This window comes from Pseudophryne corroboree, chromosome 6 (genome assembly GCF_028390025.1).
Source record: "Pseudophryne corroboree isolate aPseCor3 chromosome 6, aPseCor3.hap2, whole genome shotgun sequence".
Classification (NCBI taxonomy): domain Eukaryota; kingdom Metazoa; phylum Chordata; class Amphibia; order Anura; family Myobatrachidae; genus Pseudophryne; species Pseudophryne corroboree.
In genome coordinates, this window is record NC_086449.1 from 93249669 (window position 1) to 93272667 (window position 22999).

A 22999-nucleotide genomic window follows, 5' to 3' on the forward strand; every position below is an offset into this window, starting at 1 on the left:
AGGACTGCATCTCTCATATTGCAATGCCATGCTCCCAAAATAGACATCAATAAAAATGCCCTGTGTGAGGCTTGAACTCACGACCTTCAGATTATGAGACTGACGCGCTACCAACTGCGCTAACAAGGCAACTGTAGCCTTAGATTTGTATTAGAAAAGGTGAGGCATTTTGGTTTAACAAATTTCCGATATCAGTAAAAATGTTTTCCTTGTATGAAACTTTGAAGTATATTTATGTCAGCTTCCCATATGGTCTAGCGGTAAGGATTCCTGGTTTTCACCCAGGCGGCCCAGGTTCGACTCACGGTATGGGAATGGAATCTTATTGTTGTTTCTAAACAGATTCAAAAGCAGAGGAACAAAAACTAATAGTTGTAGCCAGATGTTTCCTTGTGTCTGATGTGGTTCCAATTGCAGACGTGATCCACTGCTACTAATTGTGACAAGGTTTTGGGCAACCGCTGTGCCATTATCATTGGCCTTATCACAGATAAAATTTCAAGGTATTATGAAACTGTGAGAAATGGGCTCTCTGAGGACAAAAATCACAAAGAATAGAACAATGCATTATGCTCCCCTTTTCCATCATTGATTCCAGCTGCATGAAAAATAAAATAAAAAATGTTACAAATGTGTCAAGTGATCTGAAAACACCTTTTCCATTAGTTATGGTCTAAAATCCTTTGGCGTTAAAACAAATTTACAGATGTTAAGTCCTGTTATAAAGAGAAAATTCCTTCAATCCGGATAGGTGTTCTGGCAACTTTACAAGAAACAGAGTTTTAACTCTCAAGTTACAATGCACTGTTCTGAGGACTACAGGCATGACAAATAGAATGAAAAATGCTTTATGCTTTTTTTCCCCTAAATGGGGTAGATCTTGGATGAGTTATTTGACATCTTTTCTTTTATTGCTGGTCTGAAAACTTTTATAGGTCAGGTGAATTATTAAAGCTTATCTGCAATTATAAACAGATGACACAACTCTTTCTGAAAGGTAACATTTTGATGCAATCAGTCTAGTTTGTTAGAAACAGGACTGCATCTCTCATATTGCAATGCCATGCTCCCAAAATAGACATCAATAAAAATGCCCTGTGGGAGGCTTGAACTCACAGCCTTCAGATTATGAAACTGACGCGCTACCAACTGCACTAACAAGGCAACTGTAGGCTTATTTTTGGATTAGAAAAGGTGAGGCATTTTGGTTTAACAAATTTCCGATATCAGTAAAAATGTTTTCCTTGTATGAAACTTTGAAGGAGATTTATTTCAGCTTCCCATATGGTCTAGCGGTAAGGATTCTTGGTTTTCACCCAGGCGGCCCGGGTTCGACTCCCGGTATGGGAATGGAATCTTATTGTTGTTTCTAAACAGATTCAAAAGCAGAGGAACAAAAACTAATAGTTGTAGCCAGATGTTTCCTTGTGTCTGATGTGGTTCCAATTGCAGACGTGATCCACTGCTACTAATTGTGACAAGGTTTTGGGCAACTGCTGTGCCATTATCATTGGCCTTATCACATGTAAATTTTCCAGGTATTATGAAACTGTGAGAAATGGGCTCTCTGAGGACAAAAATCACAAAGAATAGAACAATGCATTATGCTCCCCTTTTCGATCATTGATTCCAGCTGCATGAAAAATAAAATAAAAAAATGTTACAAATGTGTCAAGTGATCTGAAAACACCTTTTCCATTAGTTATGGTCTAAAATCCTTTGGCGTTAAAACAAATTTACAGATGTTAAGTCCTGTTATAAAGAGAAAATTCCTTCAATCCGGATAGGTGTTCTGGCATCTTTACAAGAAACAGAGTTTTAACTCTCAAGTTACAATGCACTGTTCTGAGGACAACAGTCATGACAAATAGAATGAAAAATGCTTTATGCTTTTTTTCCCCTAAATGGGTACATCTTGGATGAGTTATTTGACATCTTTTCTTTTATTGCTGGTCTGAAATCTTTTATAGGTCAGGTGAATTATTAAAGCTTATCTGCAATTATAAACAGATGACACAACTCTTTCTGAAAGGTAACATTTTGATGCAATCAGTCTAGTTTGTTAGAAACAGGACTGCATCTCTCATATTGCAATGCCATGCTCCCAAAATAGACATCAATAAAAATGCCCTGTGTGAGGCTTGAACTCACGACCTTCAGATTATGAGACTGACACGCTACCAACTGCGCTAACAAGGCAACTGTAGGCTTATTTTTGGATTAGAAAAGGTGAGGCATTTTGGTTTAACAAATTTCCAATATCAGTAAAAAAAATTTCCTTGCATGAAACTTTGAAGGAGATTTATTTCAGCTTCCCATATGGTCTAGCGGTAAGGATTCTTGGTTTTCACCCAGGTGGCCTGGGTTCGACTCCCGGTATGGGAATAGAATCTTATTGTTGTTTCTAAACAGATTCAAAAGCAGAGGAACAAAAACTAGTAGTTGTAGCCAGATGTTTCCTTGTGTCTGATGTGGTTCCAATTGCAGACGTGATCCACTGCTACTAATTGTGACAAGGTTTTGGGCAACTGCTGTGCCATTATCATTGGCCTTATCATAGGTAAAATTTCCAGGTATTATGTAAAATTGAGAAATGGGCTCTCTGAGAACAAAAATCACAAAGAATAGAACAATGCATTATGCTCCCCTTTTCCATCATTTATTCCAGCTGCATGAAAAATAAAATAAAAAAATGTTACAAATGTGTCAAGTGATCTGAAAACACCTTTTCCATTAGTTATGGTCTAAAATCCTTTGGCGTTAAAACAAATTTACAGATGTTAAGTCCTGTTATAAAGAGAAAATTCTTTCAATCCGGACAGGTGTTCTGGCAACTTTACAAGAAACAGAGTTTTAACTCTCAAGTTACAATGCACTGTTCTGAGGACAACAGTCATGACAAATAGAATGAAAAATGCTTTATGCTTTTTTTCCCCTAAATGGGGGTAGATCTTGGATGAGTTATTTGACATCTTTTCTTTTATTGCTGTTCTGAAAACTTTTATAGGTCAGGTGAATTATTAAAGCTTATCTGCAATTATAAACAGATAACACAACTCTTTCTGAAAGGTAGCATTTTGATGCAATCAGTCTAGTTTGTTAGAAACAGGACTGCATCTCTCATATTGCAATGCCATGCTCCCAAAATAGACATCAATAAAAATGCCCTGTGTGAGGCTTGAACTCACGACCTTCAGATTATGAGACTGACGCGCTACCAACTGCGCTAACAAGGCAACTGTGGGCTTATTTTTGGATTAGAAAAGGTGAGGCATTTTGGTTTAACAAATTTCCGATATCAGTAAAAATGTTTTCCTTGTATGAAACTTTGAAGTAGATTTATTTCATCTTCCCATATGGTCTAGCGGTAAGGATTCTTGGTTTTCACCCAGGCGGCCCGGGTTCGACTCCCGGTATGGGAATAGAATCTTATTGTTGTTTCTAAACAGATTCAAAAGCAGAGGAACAAAAACTAATAGTTGTAGCCAGATGTTTCCTTGTGTCTGATGTGGTTCCAATTGCAGACGTGATCCACTGCTACTAATTGTGACAAGGTTTTGGGCAACTGCTGTGCCATTATCATTGGCCTTATCACAGGTAAAATTTCCAGGTATTATGAAACTGTGAGAAATGGGCTGAGGACAAAAATCACAAAGAATAGAACAATGCATTATGCTCCCCTTTTCCATCATTGATTCCAGCTGCATGAAAAATAATATAAAAAAATGTTACAAATGTGTCAAGTGATCTGAAAACACCTTTTCCATTAGTTATGGTCTAAAATCCTTTGGCGTTAAAACAAATTTACAGATGTTAAGTCCTGTTATAAAGAGAAAATTCCTTCAATCCGGATAGGTGTTCTGGCAACTTTACAAGAAACAGAGTTTTAACTCTCAAGTTACAATGCACTGTTCTGAGGACAACAGGCATGACAAATAGAATGAAAAATGCTTTATGCTTTTTTTCCCCTAAATGGGTACATCTTGGATGAGTTATTTGACATCTTTTCTTTTATTGCTGGTCTGAAATCTTTTATAGGTCAGGTGAATTATTAAAGCTTATCTGCAATTATAAACAGATGACACAACTCTTTCTGAAAGGTAACATTTTGATGCAATCAGTCTAGTTTGTTAGAAACAGGACTGCATCTCTCATATTGCAATGCCATGCTCCCAAAATAGACATCAATAAAAATGCCCTGTGTGAGGCTTGAACTCACGACCTTCAGATTATGAGACTGACGCGCTACCAACTGCGCTAACAAGGGAACTGTAGCCTTAGATTTGGATTAGAAAAGGTGAGGCATTTTGGTTTAACAAATTTCCGATATCAGTAAAAATGTTTTCCTTGTATGAAACTTTGAAGTAGATTTATTTCAGCTTCCCATATGGTCTAGCGGTAAGGATTCCTGGTTTTCACCCAGGTGGCCCGGGTTCGACTCACGGTATGGGAATGGAATCTTATTGTTGTTTCTAAACAGATTCAAAAGCAGAGGAACAAAAACTAATAGTTGTAGCCAGATGTTTCCTTGTGACTGATGTGGTTCCAATTGCAGACGTGATCCACTGCTACTAATTGTGACAAGGTTTTGGGCAACCGCTGTGCCATTATCATTGGCCTTATCACAGGTAAAATTTCCAGGTATTATGTAAAATTGAGAAATGGGCTCTCTGAGGACAAAAATCACAAAGAATAGAACAATGCATTATGCTCCCCTTTTCCATCATTTATTCCAGCTGCATGAAAAATAAAATAAAAAAATGTTACAAATGTGTCAAGTGATCTGAAAACACCTTTTCCATTAGTTATGGTCTAAAATCCTTTGGCGTTAAAACAAATTTACAGATGTTAAGTCCTGTTATAAAGAGAAAATTCCTTCAATCCGGACAGGTGTTCTGGCAACTTTACAAGAAACAGAGTTTTAACTCTCAAGTTACAATGCACTGTTCTGAGGACAACAGTCATGACAAATAGAATGAAAAATGCTTTATGCTTTTTTTCCCCTAAATGGGGTAGATCTTGGATGAGTTATTTGACATCTTTTCTTTTATTGCTGGTCTGAAAACTTTTATAGGTCAGGTGAATTATTAAAGCTTATCTGCAATTATAAACAGATGACACAACTCTTTCTGAAAGGTAACATTTTGATGCAATCAGTCTAGTTTGTTAGAAACAGGACTGCATCTCTCATATTGCAATGCTATGCTCCCAAAATAGACATCAATAAAAATGCCCTGTGTGAGGCTTGAACTCACAACCTTCAGATTATGAAACTGACACGCTACCAACTGCGCTAACAAGGCAACTGTAGGCTTATTTTTGGATTAGAAAAGGTGAGGCATTTTGGTTTAACAAATTTCCGATATCAGTAAAAATGTTTTCCTTGTATGAAACTTTGAAGGAGATTTATTTCAGCTTCCCATATGGTCTAGCGGTAAGGATTCTTGGTTTTCACCCAGGCGGCCCGGGTTCGACTCCCGGTATGGGAATGGAATCTTACTGTTGTTTCTAAACAGATTCAAAAGCAGAGGAACAAAAACTAATAGTTGTAGCCAGATGTTTCCTTGTGTCTGATGTGGTTCCAATTGCAGACGTGATCCACTGCTACTAATTGTGACAAGGTTTTGGGCAACTGCTGTGCCATTATCATTGGCCTTATCACAGGTAAAATTTCCAGGTATTATGAAACTGTGAGAAATGGGCTCTCTGAGGACAAAAATCACAAAGAATAGAACAATGCATTATGCTCCCCTTTTCCATCATTGATTCCAGCTGCATGAAAAATAAAATAAAAAAATGTTACAAATGTGTCAAGTGATCTGAAAACACCTTTTCCATTAGTTATGGTCTAAAATCCTTTGGCGTTAAAACAAATTTACAGATGTTAAGTCCTGTTATAAAGAGAAAATTCCTTCAATCCGGATAGGTGTTCTGGCAACTTTACAAGAAACAGAGTTTTAACTCTCAAGTTACAATGCACTGTTCTGAGGACAACAGGCATGACAAATAGAATGAAAAATGCTTTATGCTTTTTTTCCCCTAAATGGGTACATCTTGGATGAGTTATTTGACATCTTTTCTTTTATTGCTGGTCTGAAATCTTTTATAGGTCAGGTGAATTATTAAAGCTTATCTGCAATTATAAACAGATGACACAACTCTTTCTGAAAGGTAACATTTTGATGCAATCAGTCTAGTTTGTTAGAAACAGGACTGCATCTCTCATATTGCAATGCCATGCTCCCAAAATAGACATCAATAAAAATGCCCTGTGTGAGGCTTGAACTCACGACCTTCAGATTAGGAGACTGACACGCTTCCAACTGCGCTAACAAGGGAACTGTAGCCTTAGATTTGGATTAGAAAAGGTGAGGCATTTTGGTTTAACAAATTTCCGATATCAGTAAAAAATTTTTCCTTGTATGAAACTTTGAAGTAGATTTATTTCAGCTTCCCATATGGTCTAGCGGTAAGGATTCCTGGTTTTCACCCAGGCGGCCCGGGTTCGACTCACGGTATGGGAATGGAATCTTATTGTTGTTTCTAAACAGATTCAAAAGCAGAGGAACAAAAACTAATAGTTGTAGCCAGATGTTTCCTTGTGCCTGATGTGGTTCCAATTGCAGACGTGATCCACTGCTACTAATTGTGACAAGGTTTTGGGCAACCGCTGTGCCATTATCATTGGCCTTATCACAGTTAAAATTTCCAGGTATTATGTAAAATTGAGAAATGGGCTCTCTGAGGACAAAAATCACAAAGAATAGAACAATGCATTATGCTCCCCTTTTCCATCATTTATTCCAGCTGCATGAAAAATAAAATAAAAAAATGTTACAAATGTGTCAAGTGATCTGAAAACACCTTTTCCATTAGTTATGGTCTAAAATCCTTTGGCGTTAAAACAAATTTACAGATGTTAAGTCCTGTTATAAAGAGAAAATTCCTTCAATCCGGACAGGTGTTCTGGCAACTTTACAAGAAACAGAGTTTTAACTCTCAAGTTACAATGCACTGTTCTGAGGACAACAGTCATGACAAATAGAATGAAAAATGCTTTATGCTTTTTTTCCCCTAAATGGGGTAGATCTTGGATGAGTTATTTGACATCTTTTCTTTTATTGCTGGTCTGAAAACTTTTATAGGTCAGGTGAATTATTAAAGCTTATCTGCAATTATAAACAGATGACACAACTCTTTCTGAAAGGTAACATTTTGATGCAATCAGTCTAGTTTGTTAGAAACAGGACTGCATCTCTCATATTGCAATGCTATGCTCCCAAAATAGACATCAATAAAAATGCCCTGTGTGAGGCTTGAACTCACAACCTTCAGATTATGAAACTGACACGCTACCAACTGCGCTAACAAGGCAACTGTAGGCTTATTTTTGGATTAGAAAAGGTGAGGCATTTTGGTTTAACAAATTTCCGATATCAGTAAAAATGTTTTCCTTGTATGAAACTTTGAAGGAGATTTATTTCAGCTTCCCATATGGTCTAGCGGTAAGGATTCTTGGTTTTCACCCAGGCGGCCCGGGTTTGACTCCCGGTATGGGAATGGAATCTTATTGTTGTTTCTAAACAGATTCAAAAGCAGAGGAACAAAAACTAATAGTTGTAGCCAGATGTTTCCTTGTGTCTGATGTGGTTCCAATTGCAGACGTGATCCACTGCTACTAATTGTGACAAGGTTTTGGGCAACTGCTGTGCCATTATCATTGGCCTTATCACAGGTAAAATTTCCAGGTATTATGAAACTGTGAGAAATGGGCTCTCTGAGGACAAAAATCACAAAGAATAGAACAATGCATTATGCTCCCCTTTTCCATCATTGATTCCAGCTGCATGAAAAATAAAATAAAAAAATGTTACAAATGTGTCAAGTGATCTGAAAACACCTTTTCCATTAGTTATGGTCTAAAATCCTTTGGCGTTAAAACAAATTTACAGATGTTAAGTCCTGTTATAAAGAGAAAATTCCTTCAATCCGGATAGGTGTTCTGGCAACTTTACAAGAAACAGAGTTTTAACTCTCAAGTTACAATGCACTGTTCTGAGGACAACAGGCATGACAAATAGAATGAAAAATGCTTTATGCTTTTTTTCCCCTAAATGGGTACATCTTGGATGAGTTATTTGACATCTTTTCTTTTATTGCTGGTCTGAAATCTTTTATAGGTCAGGTGAATTATTAAAGCTTATCTGCAATTATAAACAGATGACACAACTCTTTCTGAAAGGTAACATTTTGATGCAATCAGTCTAGTTTGTTAGAAACAGGACTGCATCTCTCATATTGCAATGCCATGCTCCCAAAATAGACATCAATAAAAATGCCCTGTGTGAGGCTTGAACTCACGACCTTCAGATTATGAGACTGACGCGCTACCAACTGCGCTAACAAGGGAACTGTAGACTTAGATTTGGATTAGAAAAGGTGAGGCATTTTGGTTTAACAAATTTCCGATATCAGTAAAAATGTTTTCCTTGTATGAAACTTTGAAGTAGATTTATTTCAGCTTCCCATATGGTCTAGCGGTAAGGATTCCTGGTTTTCACCCAGGCGGCCCGGGTTCGACTCACGGTATGGGAATGGAATCTTATTGTTGTTTCTAAACAGATTCAAAAGCAGAGGAACAAAAACTAATAGTTGTAGCCAGATGTTTCCTTGTGACTGATGTGGTTCCAATTGCAGACGTGATCCACTGCTACTAATTGTGACAAGGTTTTGGGCAACCGCTGTGCCATTATCATTGGCCTTATCACAGGTAAAATTTCCAGGTATTATGTAAAATTGAGAAATGGGCTCTCTGAGGACAAAAATCACAAAGAATAGAACAATGCATTATGCTCCCCTTTTCCATCATTTATTCCAGCTGCATGAAAAATAAAATAAAAAAATGTTACAAATGTGTCAAGTGATCTGAAAACACCTTTTCCATTAGTTATGGTCTAAAATCCTTTGGCGTTAAAACAAATTTACAGATGTTAAGTCCTGTTATAAAGAGAAAATTCCTTCAATCCGGACAGGTGTTCTGGCAACTTTACAAGAAACAGAGTTTTAACTCTCAAGTTACAATGCACTGTTCTGAGGACAACAGTCATGACAAATAGAATGAAAAATGCTTTATGCTTTTTTTCCCCTAAATGGGGTAGATCTTGGATGAGTTATTTGACATCTTTTCTTTTATTGCTGGTCTGAAAACTTTTATAGGTCAGGTGAATTATTAAAGCTTATCTGCAATTATAAACAGATGACACAACTCTTTCTGAAAGGTAACATTTTGATGCAATCAGTCTAGTTTGTTAGAAACAGGACTGCATCTCTCATATTGCAATGCCATGCTCCCAAAATAGACATCAATAAAAATGCCCTGTGGGAGGCTTGAACTCACAGCCTTCAGATTATGAAACTGACGCGCTACCAACTGCACTAACAAGGCAACTGTAGGCTTATTTTTGGATTAGAAAAGGTGAGGCATTTTGGTTTAACAAATTTCCGATATCAGTAAAAATGTTTTCCTTGTATGAAACTTTGAAGGAGATTTATTTCAGCTTCCCATATGGTCTAGCGGTAAGGATTCTTGGTTTTCACCCAGGCGGCCCGGGTTCGACTCCCGGTATGGGAATGGAATCTTATTGTTGTTTCTAAACAGATTCAAAAGCAGAGGAACAAAAACTAATAGTTGTAGCCAGATGTTTCCTTGTGTCTGATGTGGTTCCAATTGCAGACGTGATCCACTGCTACTAATTGTGACAAGGTTTTGGGCAACTGCTGTGCCATTATTATTGGCCTTATCACATGTAAATTTTCCAGGTATTATGAAACTGTGAGAAATGGGCTCTCTGAGGACAAAAATCACAAAGAATAGAACAATGCATTATGCTCCCCTATTCGATCATTGATTCCAGCTGCATGAAAAATAAAATAAAAAAATGTTACAAATGTGTCAAGTGATCTGAAAACACCTTTTCCATTAGTTATGGTCTAAAATCCTTTGGCGTTAAAACAAATTTACAGATGTTAAGTCCTGTTATAAAGAGAAAATTCCTTCAATCCGGATAGGTGTTCTGGCATCTTTACAAGAAACAGAGTTTTAACTCTCAAGTTACAATGCACTGTTCTGAGGACAACAGTCATGACAAATAGAATGAAAAATGCTTTATGCTTTTTTTCCCCTAAATGGGTACATCTTGGATGAGTTATTTGACATCTTTTCTTTTATTGCTGGTCTGAAATCTTTTATAGGTCAGGTGAATTATTAAAGCTTATCTGCAATTATAAACAGATGACACAACTCTTTCTGAAAGGTAACATTTTGATGCAATCAGTCTAGTTTGTTAGAAACAGGACTGCATCTCTCATATTGCAATGCCATGCTCCCAAAATAGACATCAATAAAAATGCCCTGTGTGAGGCTTGAACTCACGACCTTCAGATTATGAGACTGACACGCTACCAACTGCGCTAACAAGGCAACTGTAGGCTTATTTTTGGATTAGAAAAGGTGAGGCATTTTGGTTTAACAAATTTCCAATATCAGTAAAAAAAATTTCCTTGCATGAAACTTTGAAGGAGATTTATTTCAGCTTCCCATATGGTCTAGCGGTAAGGATTCTTGGTTTTCACCCAGGTGGCCTGGGTTCGACTCCCGGTATGGGAATAGAATCTTATTGTTGTTTCTAAACAGATTCAAAAGCAGAGGAACAAAAACTAGTAGTTGTAGCCAGATGTTTCCTTGTGTCTGATGTGGTTCCAATTGCAGACGTGATCCACTGCTACTAATTGTGACAAGGTTTTGGGCAACTGCTGTGCCATTATCATTGGCCTTATCACAGGTAAAATTTCCAGGTATTATGAAACTGTGAGAAATGGGCTGAGGACAAAAATCACAAAGAATAGAACAATGCATTATGCTCCCCTTTTCCATCATTGATTCCAGCTGCATGAAAAATAATATAAAAAAATGTTACAAATGTGTCAAGTGATCTGAAAACACCTTTTCCATTAGTTATGGTCTAAAATCCTTTGGCGTTAAAACAAATTTACAGATGTTAAGTCCTGTTATAAAGAGAAAATTCCTTCAATCCGGATAGGTGTTCTGGCAACTTTACAAGAAACAGAGTTTTAACTCTCAAGTTACAATGCACTGTTCTGAGGACAACAGGCATGACAAATAGAATGAAAAATGCTTTATGCTTTTTTTCCCCTAAATGGGTACATCTTGGATGAGTTATTTGACATCTTTTCTTTTATTGCTGGTCTGAAATCTTTTATAGGTCAGGTGAATTATTAAAGCTTATCTGCAATTATAAACAGATGACACAACTCTTTCTGAAAGGTAACATTTTGATGCAATCAGTCTAGTTTGTTAGAAACAGGACTGCATCTCTCATATTGCAATGCCATGCTCCCAAAATAGACATCAATAAAAATGCCCTGTGTGAGGCTTGAACTCACGACCTTCAGATTATGAGACTGACGCGCTACCAACTGCGCTAACAAGGGAACTGTAGCCTTAGGTTTGGATTAGAAAAGGTGAGGCATTTTGGTTTAACAAATTTCCGATATCAGTAAAAATGTTTTCCTTGTATGAAACTTTGAAGTAGATTTATTTCAGCTTCCCATATGGTCTAGCGGTAAGGATTCCTGGTTTTCACCCAGGTGGCCCGGGTTCGACTCACGGTATGGGAATGGAATCTTATTGTTGTTTCTAAACAGATTCAAAAGCAGAGGAACAAAAACTAATAGTTGTAGCCAGATGTTTCCTTGTGACTGATGTGGTTCCAATTGCAGACGTGATCCACTGCTACTAATTGTGACAAGGTTTTGGGCAACCGCTGTGCCATTATCATTGGCCTTATCACAGGTAAAATTTCCAGGTATTATGTAAAATTGAGAAATGGGCTCTCTGAGGACAAAAATCACAAAGAATAGAACAATGCATTATGCTCCCCTTTTCCATCATTTATTCCAGCTGCATGAAAAATAAAATAAAAAAATTTTACAAATGTGTCAAGTGATCTGAAAACACCTTTTCCATTAGTTATGGTCTAAAATCCTTTGGCGTTAAAACAAATTTACAGATGTTAAGTCCTGTTATAAAGAGAAAATTCCTTCAATCCGGACAGGTGTTCTGGCAACTTTACAAGAAACAGAGTTTTAACTCTCAAGTTACAATGCACTGTTCTGAGGACAACAGTCATGACAAATAGAATGAAAAATGCTTTATGCTTTTTTTCCCCTAAATGGGGTAGATCTTGGATGAGTTATTTGACATCTTTTCTTTTATTGCTGGTCTGAAAACTTTTATAGGTCAGGTGAATTATTAAAGCTTATCTGCAATTATAAACAGATGACACAACTCTTTCTGAAAGGTAACATTTTGATGCAATCAGTCTAGTTTGTTAGAAACAGGACTGCATCTCTCATATTGCAATGCTATGCTCCCAAAATAGACATCAATAAAAATGCCCTGTGTGAGGCTTGAACTCACAACCTTCAGATTTTGAAACTGACTCGCTACCAACTGCGCTAACAAGGCAACTGTAGGCTTATTTTTGGATTAGAAAAGGTGAGGCATTTTGGTTTAACAAATTTCCGATATCAGTAAAAATGTTTTCCTTGTATGAAACTTTGAAGGAGATTTATTTCAGCTTCCCATATGGTCTAGCGGTAAGGATTCTTGGTTTTCACCCAGGCGGCCCGGGTTCGACTCCCGGTATGGGAATGGAATCTTATTGTTGTTTCTAAACAGATTCAAAAGCAGAGGAACAAAAACTAATAGTTGTAGCCAGATGTTTCCTTGTGTCTGATGTGGTTCCAATTGCAGACGTGATCCACTGCTACTAATTGTGACAAGGTTTTGGGCAACTGCTGTGCCATTATCATTGGCCTTATCACAGGTAAAATTTCCAGGTATTATGAAACTGTGAGAAATGGGCTCTCTGAGGACAAAAATCACAAAGAATAGAACAATGCATTATGCTCCCCTTTTCCATCATTGATTCCAGCTGCATGAAAAATAAAATAAAAAAATGTTACAAATGTGTCAAGTGATCTGAAAACACCTTTTCCATTAGTTATGGTCTAAAATCCTTTGGCGTTAAAACAAATTTACAGATGTTAAGTCCTGTTATAAAGAGAAAATTCCTTCAATCCGGATAGGTGTTCTGGCAACTTTACAAGAAACAGAATTTTAACTCTCAAGTTACAATGCACTGTTCTGAGGACAACAGGCATGACAAATAGAATGAAAAATGCTTTATGCTTTTTTTCCCCTAAATGGGTACATCTTGGATGAGTTATTTGACATCTTTTCTTTTATTGCTGGTCTGAAATCTTTTATAGGTCAGGTGAATTATTAAAGCTTATCTGCAATTATAAACAGATGACACAACTCTTTCTGAAAGGTAACATTTTGATGCAATCAGTCTAGTTTGTTAGAAACAGGACTGCATCTCTCATATTGCAATGCCATGCTCCCAAAATAGACATCAATAAAAATGCCCTGTGTGAGGCTTGAACTCACGACCTTCAGATTATGAGACTGACGCGCTACCAACTGCGCTAACAAGGGAACTGTAGCCTTAGATTTGGATTAGAAAAGGTGAGGCATTTTGGTTTAACAAATTTCCGATATCAGTAAAAATGTTTTCCTTGTATGAAACTTTGAAGTAGATTTATTTCAGCTTCCCATATGGTCTAGCGGTAAGGATTCCTGGTTTTCACCCAGGTGGCCCGGGTTCGACTCACGGTATGGGAATGGAATCTTATTGTTGTTTCTAAACAGATTCAAAAGCAGAGGAACAAAAACTAATAGTTGTAGCCAGATGTTTCCTTGTGCCTGATGTGGTTCCAATTGCAGACGTGATCCACTGCTACTAATTGTGACAAGGTTTTGGGCAACCGCTGTGCCATTATCATTGGCCTTATCACAGGTAAAATTTCCAGGTATTATGTAAAATTGAGAAATGGGCTCTCTGAGGACAAAAATCACAAAGAATAGAACAATGCATTATGCTCCCCTTTTCCATCATTTATTCCAGCTGCATGAAAAATAAAATAAAAAAATGTTACAAATGTGTCAAGTGATCTGAAAACACCTTTTCCATTAGTTATGGTCTAAAATCCTTTGGCGTTAAAACAAATTTACAGATGTTAAGTCCTGTTATAAAGAGAAAATTCCTTCAATCCGGACAGGTGTTCTGGCAACTTTACAAGAAACAGAGTTTTAACTCTCAAGTTACAATGCACTGTTCTGAGGACAACAGTCATGACAAATAGAATGAAAAATGCTTTATGCTTTTTTTCCCCTAAATGGGGTAGATCTTGGATGAATTATTTGACATCTTTTCTTTTATTGCTGGTCTGAAAACTTTTATAGGTCAGGTGAATTATTAAAGCTTATCTGCAATTATAAACAGATGACACAACTCTTTCTGAAAGGTAACATTTTGATGCAATCAGTCTAGTTTGTTAGAAACAGGACTGCATCTCTCATATTGCAATGCTATGCTCCCAAAATAGACATCAATAAAAATGCCCTGTGTGAGGCTTGAACTCACAACCTTCAGATTATGAAACTGACACGCTACCAACTGCGCTAACAAGGCAACTGTAGGCTTATTTTAGGATTAGAAAAGGTGAGGCATTTTGGTTTAACAAATTTCCGATATCAGTAAAAATGTTTTCCTTGTATGAAACTTTGAAGGAGATTTATTTCAGCTTCCCATATGGTCTAGCGGTCAGGATTCTTGGTTTTCACCCAGGCGGCCCGGGTTTGACTCCCGGTATGGGAATGGAATCTTATTGTTGTTTCTAAACAGATTCAAAAGCAGAGGAACAAAAACTAATAGTTGTAGCCAGATGTTTCCTTGTGTCTGATGTGGTTCCAATTGCAGACGTGATCCACTGCTACTAATTGTGACAAGGTTTTGGGCAACTGCTGTGCCATTATCATTGGCCTTATCACAGGTTAAATTTCCAGGTATTATGAAACTGTGAGAAATGGGCTCTCTGAGGACAAAAATCACAAAGAATAGAACAATGCATTATGCTCCCCTTTTCCATCATTGATTCCAGCTGCATGAAAAATAAAATAAAAAAATGTTACAAATGTGTCAAGTGATCTGAAAACACCTTTTCCATTAGTTATGGTCTAAAATCCTTTGGCGTTAAAACAAATTTACAGATGTTAAGTCCTGTTATAAAGAGAAAATTCCTTCAATCCGGATAGGTGTTCTGGCAACTTTACAAGAAACAGAGTTTTAACTCTCAAGTTACAATGCACTGTTCTGAGGACAACAGGCATGACAAATAGAATGAAAAATGCTTTATGCTTTTTTTCCCCTAAATGGGTACATCTTGGATGAGTTATTTGACATCTTTTCTTTTATTGCTGGTCTGAAATCTTTTATAGGTCAGGTGAATTATTAAAGCTTATCTGCAATTATAAACAGATGACACAACTCTTTCTGAAAGGTAACATTTTGATGCAATCAGTCTAGTTTGTTAGAAACAGGACTGCATCTCTCATATTGCAATGCCATGCTCCCAAAATAGACATCAATAAAAATGCCCTGTGTGAGGCTTGAACTCACGACCTTCAGATTATGAGACTGACGCGCTACCAACTGCGCTAACAAGGGAACTGTAGCCTTAGATTTGGATTAGAAAAGGTGAGGCATTTTGGTTTAACAAATTTCCGATATCAGTAAAAATGTTTTCCTTGTATGAAACTTTGAAGTAGATTTATTTCAGCTTCCCATATGGTCTAGCAGTAAGGATTCCTGGTTTTCACCCAGGCGGCCCGGGTTCGACTCACGGTATGGGAATGGAATCTTATTGTTGTTTCTAAACAGATTCAAAAGCAGAGGAACAAAAACTAATAGTTGTAGCCAGATGTTTCCTTGTGACTGATGTGGTTCCAATTGCAGACGTGATCCACTGCTACTAATTGTGACAAGGTTTTGGGCAACCGCTGTGCCATTATCATTGGCCTTATCACAGGTAAAATTTCCAGGTATTATGTAAAATTGAGAAATGGGCTCTCTGAGGACAAAAATCACAAAGAATAGAACAATGCATTATGTTCCCCTTTTCCATCATTTATTCCAGCTGCATGAAAAATAAAATAAAAAAATGTTACAAATGTGTCAAGTGATCTGAAAACACCTTTTCCATTAGTTATGGTCTAAAATCCTTTGGCGTTAAAACAAATTTACAGATGTTAAGTCCTGTTATAAAGAGAAAATTCCTTCAATCCGGACAGGTGTTCTGGCAACTTTACAAGAAACAGAGTTTTAACTCTCAAGTTACAATGCACTGTTCTGAGGACAACAGTCATGACAAATAGAATGAAAAATGCTTTATGCTTTTTTTCCCCTAAATGGGGTAGATCTTGGATGAGTTATTTGACATCTTTTCTTTTATTGCTGGTCTGAAAACTTTTATAGGTCAGGTGAATTATTAAAGCTTATCTGCAATTATAAACAGATGACACAACTCTTTCTGAAAGGTAACATTTTGATGCAATCAGTCTAGTTTGTTAGAAACAGGACTGCATCTCTCATATTGCAATGCCATGCTCCCAAAATAGACATCAATAAAAATGCCCTGTGGGAGGCTTGAACTCACAGCCTTCAGATTATGAAACTGACGCGCTACCAACTGCACTAACAAGGCAACTGTAGGCTTATTTTTGGATTAGAAAAGGTGAGGCATTTTGGTTTAACAAATTTCCGATATCAGTAAAAATGTTTTCCTTGTATGAAACTTTGAAGGAGATTTATTTCAGCTTCCCATATGGTCTAGCGGTAAGGATTCTTGGTTTTCACCCAGGCGGCCCGGGTTCGACTCCCGGTATGGGAATGGAATCTTATTGTTGTTTCTAAACAGATTCAAAAGCAGAGGAACAAAAACTAATAGTTGTAGCCAGATGTTTCCTTGTGTCTGATGTGGTTCCAATTGCAGACGTGATCCACTGCTACTAATTGTGACAAGGTTTTGGGCAACTGCTGTGCCATTATCATTGGCCTTATCACATGTAAATTTTCAAGGTATTATGAAACTGTGAGAAATGGGCTCTCTGAGGACAAAAATCACAAAGAATAGAACAATGCATTATGCTCCCCTTTTCGATCATTGATTCCAGCTGCATGAAAAATAAAATAAAAAAATGTTACAAATGTGTCAAGTGATCTGAAAACACCTTTTCCATTAGTTATGGTCTAAAATCCTTTGGCGTTAAAACAAATTTACAGATGTTAAGTCCTGTTATAAAGAGAAAATTCCTTCAATCCGTATAGGTGTTCTGGCATCTTTACAAGAAACAGAGTTTTAACTCTCAAGTTACAATGCACTGTTCTGAGGACAACAGTCATGACAAATAGAATGAAAAATGCTTTATGCTTTTTTTCCCCTAAATGGGTACATCTTGGATGAGTTATTTGACATCTTTTCTTTTATTGCTGGTCTGAAATCTTTTATAGGTCAGGTGAATTATTAAAGCTTATCTGCAATTATAAACAGATGACACAACTCTTTCTGAAAGGTAACATTTTGATGCAATCAGTCTAGTTTGTTAGAAACAGGACTGCATCTCTCATATTGCAATGCCATGCTCCCAAAATAGACATCAATAAAAATGCCCTGTGTGAGGCTTGAACTCACGACCTTCAGATTATGAGACTGACACGCTACCAACTGCGCTAACAAGGCAACTGTAGGCTTATTTTTGGATTAGAAAAGGTGAGGCATTTTGGTTTAACAAATTTCCAATATCAGTAAAAAATTTTTCCTTGCATGAAACTTTGAAGGAGATTTATTTCAGCTTCCCATATGGTCTAGCGGTAAGGATTCTTGGTTTTCACCCAGGTGGCCTGGGTTCGACTCCCGGTATGGGAATAGAATCTTATTGTTGTTTCTAAACAGATTCAAAAGCAGAGGAACAAAAACTAGTAGTTGTAGCCAGATGTTTCCTTGTGTCTGATGTGGTTCCAATTGCAGACGTGATCCACTGCTACTAATTGTGACAAGGTTTTGGGCAACTGCTGTGCCATTATCATTGGCCTTATCATAGGTAAAATTTCCAGGTATTATGTAAAATTGAGAAATGGGCTCTCTGAGAACAAAAATCACAAAGAATAGAACAATGCATTATGCTCCCCTTTTCCATCATTTATTCCAGCTGCATGAAAAATAAAATAAAAAAATGTTACAAATGTGTCAAGTGATCTGAAAACACCTTTTCCATTAGTTATGGTCTAAAATCCTTTGGCGTTAAAACAAATTTACAGATGTTAAGTCCTGTTATAAAGAGAAAATTCCTTCAATCCGGACAGGTGTTCTGGCAACTTTACAAGAAACAGAGTTTTAACTCTCAAGTTACAATGCACTGTTCTGAGGACAACAGTCATGACAAATAGAATGAAAAATGCTTTATGCTTTTTTTCCCCTAAATGGGGGTAGATCTTGGATGAGTTATTTGACATCTTTTCTTTTATTGCTGGTCTGAAAACTTTTATAGGTCAGGTGAATTATTAAAGCTTATCTGCAATTATAAACAGATAACACAACTCTTTCTGAAAGGTAGCATTTTGATGCAATCAGTCTAGTTTGTTAGAAACAGGACTGCATCTCTCATATTGCAATGCCATGCTCCCAAAATAGACATCAATAAAAATGCCCTGTGTGAGGCTTGAACTCACGACCTTCAGATTATGAGACTGACGCGCTACCAACTGCGCTAACAAGGCAACTGTAGGCTTATTTTTGGATTAGAAAAGGTGAGGCATTTTGGTTTAACAAATTTCCGATATCAGTAAAAATGTTTTCCTTGTATGAAACTTTGAAGTAGATTTATTTCAGCTTCCCATATGGTCTAGCGGTAAGGATTCTTGGTTTTCACCCAGGCGGCCCGGGTTCGACTCCCGGTATGGGAATAGAATCTTATTGTTGTTTCTAAACAGATTCAAAAGCAGAGGAACAAAAACTAATAGTTGTAGCCAGATGTTTCCTTGTGTCTGATGTGGTTCCAATTGCAGACGTGATCCACTGCTACTAATTGTGACAAGGTTTTGGGCAACTGCTGTGCCATTATCATTGGCCTTATCACAGGTAAAATTTCCAGGTATTATGTAAAATTGAGAAATGGGCTCTCTGAGGACAAAAATCACAAAGAATAGAACAATGCATTATGCTCCCCTTTTCCATCATTTATTCCAGCTGCATGAAAAATAAAATAAAAAAATGTTACAAATGTGTCAAGTGATCTGAAAACACCTTTTCCATTAGTTATGGTCTAAAATCCTTTGGCGTTAAAACAAATTTACAGATGTTAAGTCCTGTTATAAAGAGAAAATTCCTTCAATCCGGACAGGTGTTCTGGCAACTTTACAAGAAACAGAGTTTTAACTCTCAAGTTACAATGCACTGTTCTGAGGACAACAGTCATGACAAATAGAATGAAAAATGCTTTATGCTTTTTTTCCCCTAAATGGGGTACATCTTGGATGAGTTATTTGACATCTTTTCTTTTATTGCTGGTCTGAAAACTTTTATAGGTCAGGTGAATTATTAAAGCTTATCTGCAATTATAAACAGATGACACAACTCTTTCTGAAAGGTAACATTTTGATGCAATCAGTCTAGTTTGTTAGAAACAGGACTGCATCTCTCATATTGCAATGCTATGCTCCCAAAATAGACATCAACAAAAATGCCCTGTGTGAGGCTTGAACTCACAACCTTCAGATTATGAAACTGACACGCTACCAACTGCGCTAACAAGGCAACTGTAGGCTTATTTTTGGATTAGAAAAGGTGAGGCATTTTGGTTTAACAAATTTCCGATATCAGTAGAAATGTTTTCCTTGTATGAAACTTTGAAGGAGATTTATTTCAGCTTCCCATATGGTCTAGCGGTAAGGATTCCTGGTTTTCACCCAGGTGGCCCGGGTTCGACTCACGGTATGGGAATGGAATCTTATTGTTGTTTCTAAACAGATTCAAAAGCAGAGGAACAAAAACTAATAGTTGTAGCCAGATGTTTCCTTGTGACTGATGTGGTTCCAATTGCAGACGTGATCCACTGCTACTAATTGTGACAAGGTTTTGGGCAACCGTTGTGCCATTATCATTGGCCTTATCACAGGTAAAATTTCCAGGTATTATGTAAAATTGAGAAATGGGCTCTCTGAGGACAAAAATCACAAAGAATAGAACAATGCATTATGCTCCCCTTTTCCATCATTTATTCCAGCTGCATGAAAAATAAAATAAAAAAATGTTACAAATGTGTCAAGTGATCTGAAAACACCTTTTCCATTAGTTATGGTCTAAAATCCTTTGGCGTTAAAACAAATTTACAGATGTTAAGTCCTGTTATAAAGAGAAAATTCCTTCAATCCGGACAGGTGTTCTGGCAACTTTACAAGAAACAGAGTTTTAACTCTCAAGTTACAATGCACTGTTCTGAGGACAACAGTCATGACAAATAGAATGAAAAATGCTTTATGCTTTTTTTTCCCCTAAATGGGGTAGATCTTGGATGAGTTATTTGACATCTTTTCTTTTATTGCTGGTCTGAAAACTTTTATAGGTCAGGTGAATTATTAAAGCTTATCTGCAATTATAAACAGATGACACAACTCTTTCTGAAAGGTAACATTTTGATGCAATCAGTCTAGTTTGTTAGAAACAGGACTGCATCTCTCATATTGCAATGCCATGCTCCCAAAATAGACATCAATAAAAATGCCCTGTGGGAGGCTTGAACTCACAGCCTTCAGATTATGAAACTGACGCGCTACCAACTGCACTAACAAGGCAACTGTAGGCTTATTTTTGGATTAGAAAAGGTGAGGCATTTTGGGTTAACAAATTTCCGATATCAGTAAAAATGTTTTCCTTGTATGAAACTTTGAAGGAGATTTATTTCAGCTTCCCATATGGTCTAGCGGTAAGGATTCTTGGTTTTCACCCAGGCGGCCCGGGTTCGACTCCCGGTATGGGAATGGAATCTTATTGTTGTTTCTAAACAGATTCAAAAGCAGAGGAACAAAAACTAATAGTTGTAGCCAGATGTTTCCTTGTGTCTGATGTGGTTCCAATTGCAGACGTGATCCACTGCTACTAATTGTGACAAGGTTTTGGGCAACTGCTGTGCCATTATCATTGGCCTTATCACATGTAAATTTTCAAGGTATTATGAAACTGTGAGAAATGGGCTCTCTGAGGACAAAAATCACAAAGAATAGAACAATGCATTATGCTCCCCTTTTCGATCATTGATTCCAGCTGCATGAAAAATAAAATAAAAAAATGTTACAAATGTGTCAAGTGATCTGAAAACACCTTTTCCATTAGTTATGGTCTAAAATCCTTTGGCGTTAAAACAAATTTACAGATGTTAAGTCCTGTTATAAAGAGAAAATTCCTTCAATCCGTATTGGTGTTCTGGCATCTTTACAAGAAACAGAGTTTTAACTCTCAAGTTACAATGCACTGTTCTGAGGACAACAGTCATGACAAATAGAATGAAAAATGCTTTATGCTTTTTTTCCCCTAAATGGGTACATCTTGGATGAGTTATTTGACATCTTTTCTTTTATTGCTGGTCTGAAATCTTTTATAGGTCAGGTGAATTATTAAAGCTTATCTGCAATTATAAACAGATGACACAACTCTTTCTGAAAGGTAACATTTTGATGCAATCAGTCTAGTTTGTTAGAAACAGGACTGCATCTCTCATATTGCAATGCCATGCTCCCAAAATAGACATCAATAAAAATGCCCTGTGTGAGGCTTGAACTCACGACCTTCAGATTATGAGACTGACACGCTACCAACTGCGCTAACAAGGCAACTGTAGGCTTATTTTTGGATTAGAAAAGGTGAGGCATTTTGGTTTAACAAATTTCCAATATCAGTAAAAAAATTTTCCTTGCATGAAACTTTGAAGGAGATTTATTTCAGCTTCCCATATGGTCTAGCGGTAAGGATTCTTGGTTTTCACCCAGGTGGCCTGGGTTCGACTCCCGGTATGGGAATAGAATCTTATTGTTGTTTCTAAACAGATTCAAAAGCAGAGGAACAAAAACTAGTAGTTGTAGCCAGATGTTTCCTTGTGTCTGATGTGGTTCCAATTGCAGACGTGATCCACTGCTACTAATTGTGACAAGGTTTTGGGCAACTGCTGTGCCATTATCATTGGCCTTATCATAGGTAAAATTTCCAGGTATTATGTAAAATTGAGAAATGGGCTCTCTGAGAACAAAAATCACAAAGAATAGAACAATGCATTATGCTCCCCTTTTCCATCATTTATTCCAGCTGCATGAAAAATAAAATAAAAAAATGTTACAAATGTGTCAAGTGATCTGAAAACACCTTTTCCATTAGTTATGGTCTAAAATCCTTTGGCGTTAAAACAAATTTACAGATGTTAAGTCCTGTTATAAAGAGAAAATTCCTTCAATCCGGACAGGTGTTCTGGCAACTTTACAAGAAACAGAGTTTTAACTCTCAAGTTACAATGCACTGTTCTGAGGACAACAGTCATGACAAATAGAATGAAAAATGCTTTATGCTTTTTTTCCCCTAAATGGGGGTAGATCTTGGATGAGTTATTTGACATCTTTTCTTTTATTGCTGGTCTGAAAACTTTTATAGGTCAGGTGAATTATTAAAGCTTATCTGCAATTATAAACAGATAACACAACTCTTTCTGAAAGGTAGCATTTTGATGCAATCAGTCTAGTTTGTTAGAAACAGGACTGCATCTCTCATATTGCAATGCCATGCTCCCAAAATAGACATCAATAAAAATGCCCTGTGTGAGGCTTGAACTCACGACCTTCAGATTATGAGACTGACGCGCTACCAACTGCGCTAACAAGGCAACTGTAGGCTTATTTTTGGATTAGAAAAGGTGAGGCATTTTGGTTTAACAAATTTCCGATATCAGTAAAAATGTTTTCCTTGTATGAAACTT

General features: G+C 37.0%; 44 non-coding genes across 44 annotated transcripts; 21 read left to right on the forward strand and 23 right to left on the reverse strand.

Moving 5' to 3' along the window:
* Positions 1-56: 56 nt before the first annotated feature.
* Positions 57-129, reverse strand: TRNAM-CAU (transfer RNA methionine (anticodon CAU)). The gene has a single exon. It is a non-coding gene; the product is annotated as a tRNA-Met (tRNA).
* Positions 130-1091: 962 nt separating this feature from the next.
* TRNAM-CAU (transfer RNA methionine (anticodon CAU)) lies at positions 1092-1164 on the reverse strand. The gene has a single exon. It is a non-coding gene; the product is annotated as a tRNA-Met (tRNA).
* A 114-nt stretch (positions 1165-1278) lies between these two features.
* On the forward strand, positions 1279-1350 carry TRNAE-UUC (transfer RNA glutamic acid (anticodon UUC)). The gene has a single exon. It is a non-coding gene; the product is annotated as a tRNA-Glu (tRNA).
* Positions 1351-2126: 776 nt separating this feature from the next.
* Positions 2127-2199, reverse strand: TRNAM-CAU (transfer RNA methionine (anticodon CAU)). Its single transcript has one exon. It is a non-coding gene; the product is annotated as a tRNA-Met (tRNA).
* Positions 2200-2313: 114 nt separating this feature from the next.
* TRNAE-UUC (transfer RNA glutamic acid (anticodon UUC)) lies at positions 2314-2385 on the forward strand. Its single transcript has one exon. It is a non-coding gene; the product is annotated as a tRNA-Glu (tRNA).
* Positions 2386-3163: 778 nt separating this feature from the next.
* Positions 3164-3236, reverse strand: TRNAM-CAU (transfer RNA methionine (anticodon CAU)). Its single transcript has one exon. It is a non-coding gene; the product is annotated as a tRNA-Met (tRNA).
* A 114-nt stretch (positions 3237-3350) lies between these two features.
* TRNAE-UUC (transfer RNA glutamic acid (anticodon UUC)) lies at positions 3351-3422 on the forward strand. Its single transcript has one exon. It is a non-coding gene; the product is annotated as a tRNA-Glu (tRNA).
* Positions 3423-4194: 772 nt separating this feature from the next.
* On the reverse strand, positions 4195-4267 carry TRNAM-CAU (transfer RNA methionine (anticodon CAU)). The gene has a single exon. It is a non-coding gene; the product is annotated as a tRNA-Met (tRNA).
* Positions 4268-4381: 114 nt separating this feature from the next.
* Positions 4382-4453, forward strand: TRNAE-UUC (transfer RNA glutamic acid (anticodon UUC)). The gene has a single exon. It is a non-coding gene; the product is annotated as a tRNA-Glu (tRNA).
* A 777-nt stretch (positions 4454-5230) lies between these two features.
* TRNAM-CAU (transfer RNA methionine (anticodon CAU)) lies at positions 5231-5303 on the reverse strand. The gene has a single exon. It is a non-coding gene; the product is annotated as a tRNA-Met (tRNA).
* A 114-nt stretch (positions 5304-5417) lies between these two features.
* TRNAE-UUC (transfer RNA glutamic acid (anticodon UUC)) lies at positions 5418-5489 on the forward strand. The gene has a single exon. It is a non-coding gene; the product is annotated as a tRNA-Glu (tRNA).
* Positions 5490-6265: 776 nt separating this feature from the next.
* Positions 6266-6338, reverse strand: TRNAR-CCU (transfer RNA arginine (anticodon CCU)). Its single transcript has one exon. It is a non-coding gene; the product is annotated as a tRNA-Arg (tRNA).
* Positions 6339-6452: 114 nt separating this feature from the next.
* Positions 6453-6524, forward strand: TRNAE-UUC (transfer RNA glutamic acid (anticodon UUC)). Its single transcript has one exon. It is a non-coding gene; the product is annotated as a tRNA-Glu (tRNA).
* A 777-nt stretch (positions 6525-7301) lies between these two features.
* TRNAM-CAU (transfer RNA methionine (anticodon CAU)) lies at positions 7302-7374 on the reverse strand. Its single transcript has one exon. It is a non-coding gene; the product is annotated as a tRNA-Met (tRNA).
* A 114-nt stretch (positions 7375-7488) lies between these two features.
* TRNAE-UUC (transfer RNA glutamic acid (anticodon UUC)) lies at positions 7489-7560 on the forward strand. Its single transcript has one exon. It is a non-coding gene; the product is annotated as a tRNA-Glu (tRNA).
* Positions 7561-8336: 776 nt separating this feature from the next.
* Positions 8337-8409, reverse strand: TRNAM-CAU (transfer RNA methionine (anticodon CAU)). The gene has a single exon. It is a non-coding gene; the product is annotated as a tRNA-Met (tRNA).
* Positions 8410-8523: 114 nt separating this feature from the next.
* On the forward strand, positions 8524-8595 carry TRNAE-UUC (transfer RNA glutamic acid (anticodon UUC)). The gene has a single exon. It is a non-coding gene; the product is annotated as a tRNA-Glu (tRNA).
* A 777-nt stretch (positions 8596-9372) lies between these two features.
* TRNAM-CAU (transfer RNA methionine (anticodon CAU)) lies at positions 9373-9445 on the reverse strand. The gene has a single exon. It is a non-coding gene; the product is annotated as a tRNA-Met (tRNA).
* A 114-nt stretch (positions 9446-9559) lies between these two features.
* On the forward strand, positions 9560-9631 carry TRNAE-UUC (transfer RNA glutamic acid (anticodon UUC)). Its single transcript has one exon. It is a non-coding gene; the product is annotated as a tRNA-Glu (tRNA).
* Positions 9632-10407: 776 nt separating this feature from the next.
* TRNAM-CAU (transfer RNA methionine (anticodon CAU)) lies at positions 10408-10480 on the reverse strand. The gene has a single exon. It is a non-coding gene; the product is annotated as a tRNA-Met (tRNA).
* Positions 10481-10594: 114 nt separating this feature from the next.
* On the forward strand, positions 10595-10666 carry TRNAE-UUC (transfer RNA glutamic acid (anticodon UUC)). The gene has a single exon. It is a non-coding gene; the product is annotated as a tRNA-Glu (tRNA).
* A 772-nt stretch (positions 10667-11438) lies between these two features.
* TRNAM-CAU (transfer RNA methionine (anticodon CAU)) lies at positions 11439-11511 on the reverse strand. Its single transcript has one exon. It is a non-coding gene; the product is annotated as a tRNA-Met (tRNA).
* Positions 11512-11625: 114 nt separating this feature from the next.
* Positions 11626-11697, forward strand: TRNAE-UUC (transfer RNA glutamic acid (anticodon UUC)). Its single transcript has one exon. It is a non-coding gene; the product is annotated as a tRNA-Glu (tRNA).
* Positions 11698-12474: 777 nt separating this feature from the next.
* TRNAL-CAA (transfer RNA leucine (anticodon CAA)) lies at positions 12475-12547 on the reverse strand. Its single transcript has one exon. It is a non-coding gene; the product is annotated as a tRNA-Leu (tRNA).
* Positions 12548-12661: 114 nt separating this feature from the next.
* TRNAE-UUC (transfer RNA glutamic acid (anticodon UUC)) lies at positions 12662-12733 on the forward strand. The gene has a single exon. It is a non-coding gene; the product is annotated as a tRNA-Glu (tRNA).
* A 776-nt stretch (positions 12734-13509) lies between these two features.
* Positions 13510-13582, reverse strand: TRNAM-CAU (transfer RNA methionine (anticodon CAU)). The gene has a single exon. It is a non-coding gene; the product is annotated as a tRNA-Met (tRNA).
* Positions 13583-13696: 114 nt separating this feature from the next.
* On the forward strand, positions 13697-13768 carry TRNAE-UUC (transfer RNA glutamic acid (anticodon UUC)). Its single transcript has one exon. It is a non-coding gene; the product is annotated as a tRNA-Glu (tRNA).
* A 777-nt stretch (positions 13769-14545) lies between these two features.
* Positions 14546-14618, reverse strand: TRNAM-CAU (transfer RNA methionine (anticodon CAU)). Its single transcript has one exon. It is a non-coding gene; the product is annotated as a tRNA-Met (tRNA).
* Positions 14619-14732: 114 nt separating this feature from the next.
* On the forward strand, positions 14733-14804 carry TRNAE-UUC (transfer RNA glutamic acid (anticodon UUC)). Its single transcript has one exon. It is a non-coding gene; the product is annotated as a tRNA-Glu (tRNA).
* A 776-nt stretch (positions 14805-15580) lies between these two features.
* On the reverse strand, positions 15581-15653 carry TRNAM-CAU (transfer RNA methionine (anticodon CAU)). The gene has a single exon. It is a non-coding gene; the product is annotated as a tRNA-Met (tRNA).
* A 114-nt stretch (positions 15654-15767) lies between these two features.
* TRNAE-UUC (transfer RNA glutamic acid (anticodon UUC)) lies at positions 15768-15839 on the forward strand. The gene has a single exon. It is a non-coding gene; the product is annotated as a tRNA-Glu (tRNA).
* A 777-nt stretch (positions 15840-16616) lies between these two features.
* TRNAM-CAU (transfer RNA methionine (anticodon CAU)) lies at positions 16617-16689 on the reverse strand. The gene has a single exon. It is a non-coding gene; the product is annotated as a tRNA-Met (tRNA).
* Positions 16690-16803: 114 nt separating this feature from the next.
* TRNAE-UUC (transfer RNA glutamic acid (anticodon UUC)) lies at positions 16804-16875 on the forward strand. The gene has a single exon. It is a non-coding gene; the product is annotated as a tRNA-Glu (tRNA).
* Positions 16876-17651: 776 nt separating this feature from the next.
* On the reverse strand, positions 17652-17724 carry TRNAM-CAU (transfer RNA methionine (anticodon CAU)). Its single transcript has one exon. It is a non-coding gene; the product is annotated as a tRNA-Met (tRNA).
* A 114-nt stretch (positions 17725-17838) lies between these two features.
* TRNAE-UUC (transfer RNA glutamic acid (anticodon UUC)) lies at positions 17839-17910 on the forward strand. The gene has a single exon. It is a non-coding gene; the product is annotated as a tRNA-Glu (tRNA).
* A 778-nt stretch (positions 17911-18688) lies between these two features.
* Positions 18689-18761, reverse strand: TRNAM-CAU (transfer RNA methionine (anticodon CAU)). The gene has a single exon. It is a non-coding gene; the product is annotated as a tRNA-Met (tRNA).
* A 114-nt stretch (positions 18762-18875) lies between these two features.
* On the forward strand, positions 18876-18947 carry TRNAE-UUC (transfer RNA glutamic acid (anticodon UUC)). The gene has a single exon. It is a non-coding gene; the product is annotated as a tRNA-Glu (tRNA).
* A 777-nt stretch (positions 18948-19724) lies between these two features.
* Positions 19725-19797, reverse strand: TRNAM-CAU (transfer RNA methionine (anticodon CAU)). The gene has a single exon. It is a non-coding gene; the product is annotated as a tRNA-Met (tRNA).
* Positions 19798-19911: 114 nt separating this feature from the next.
* On the forward strand, positions 19912-19983 carry TRNAE-UUC (transfer RNA glutamic acid (anticodon UUC)). The gene has a single exon. It is a non-coding gene; the product is annotated as a tRNA-Glu (tRNA).
* Positions 19984-20761: 778 nt separating this feature from the next.
* Positions 20762-20834, reverse strand: TRNAM-CAU (transfer RNA methionine (anticodon CAU)). The gene has a single exon. It is a non-coding gene; the product is annotated as a tRNA-Met (tRNA).
* Positions 20835-20948: 114 nt separating this feature from the next.
* Positions 20949-21020, forward strand: TRNAE-UUC (transfer RNA glutamic acid (anticodon UUC)). The gene has a single exon. It is a non-coding gene; the product is annotated as a tRNA-Glu (tRNA).
* A 776-nt stretch (positions 21021-21796) lies between these two features.
* Positions 21797-21869, reverse strand: TRNAM-CAU (transfer RNA methionine (anticodon CAU)). Its single transcript has one exon. It is a non-coding gene; the product is annotated as a tRNA-Met (tRNA).
* A 114-nt stretch (positions 21870-21983) lies between these two features.
* On the forward strand, positions 21984-22055 carry TRNAE-UUC (transfer RNA glutamic acid (anticodon UUC)). The gene has a single exon. It is a non-coding gene; the product is annotated as a tRNA-Glu (tRNA).
* Positions 22056-22833: 778 nt separating this feature from the next.
* TRNAM-CAU (transfer RNA methionine (anticodon CAU)) lies at positions 22834-22906 on the reverse strand. Its single transcript has one exon. It is a non-coding gene; the product is annotated as a tRNA-Met (tRNA).
* Between the last annotated feature and the right edge of the window lie 93 nt (positions 22907-22999).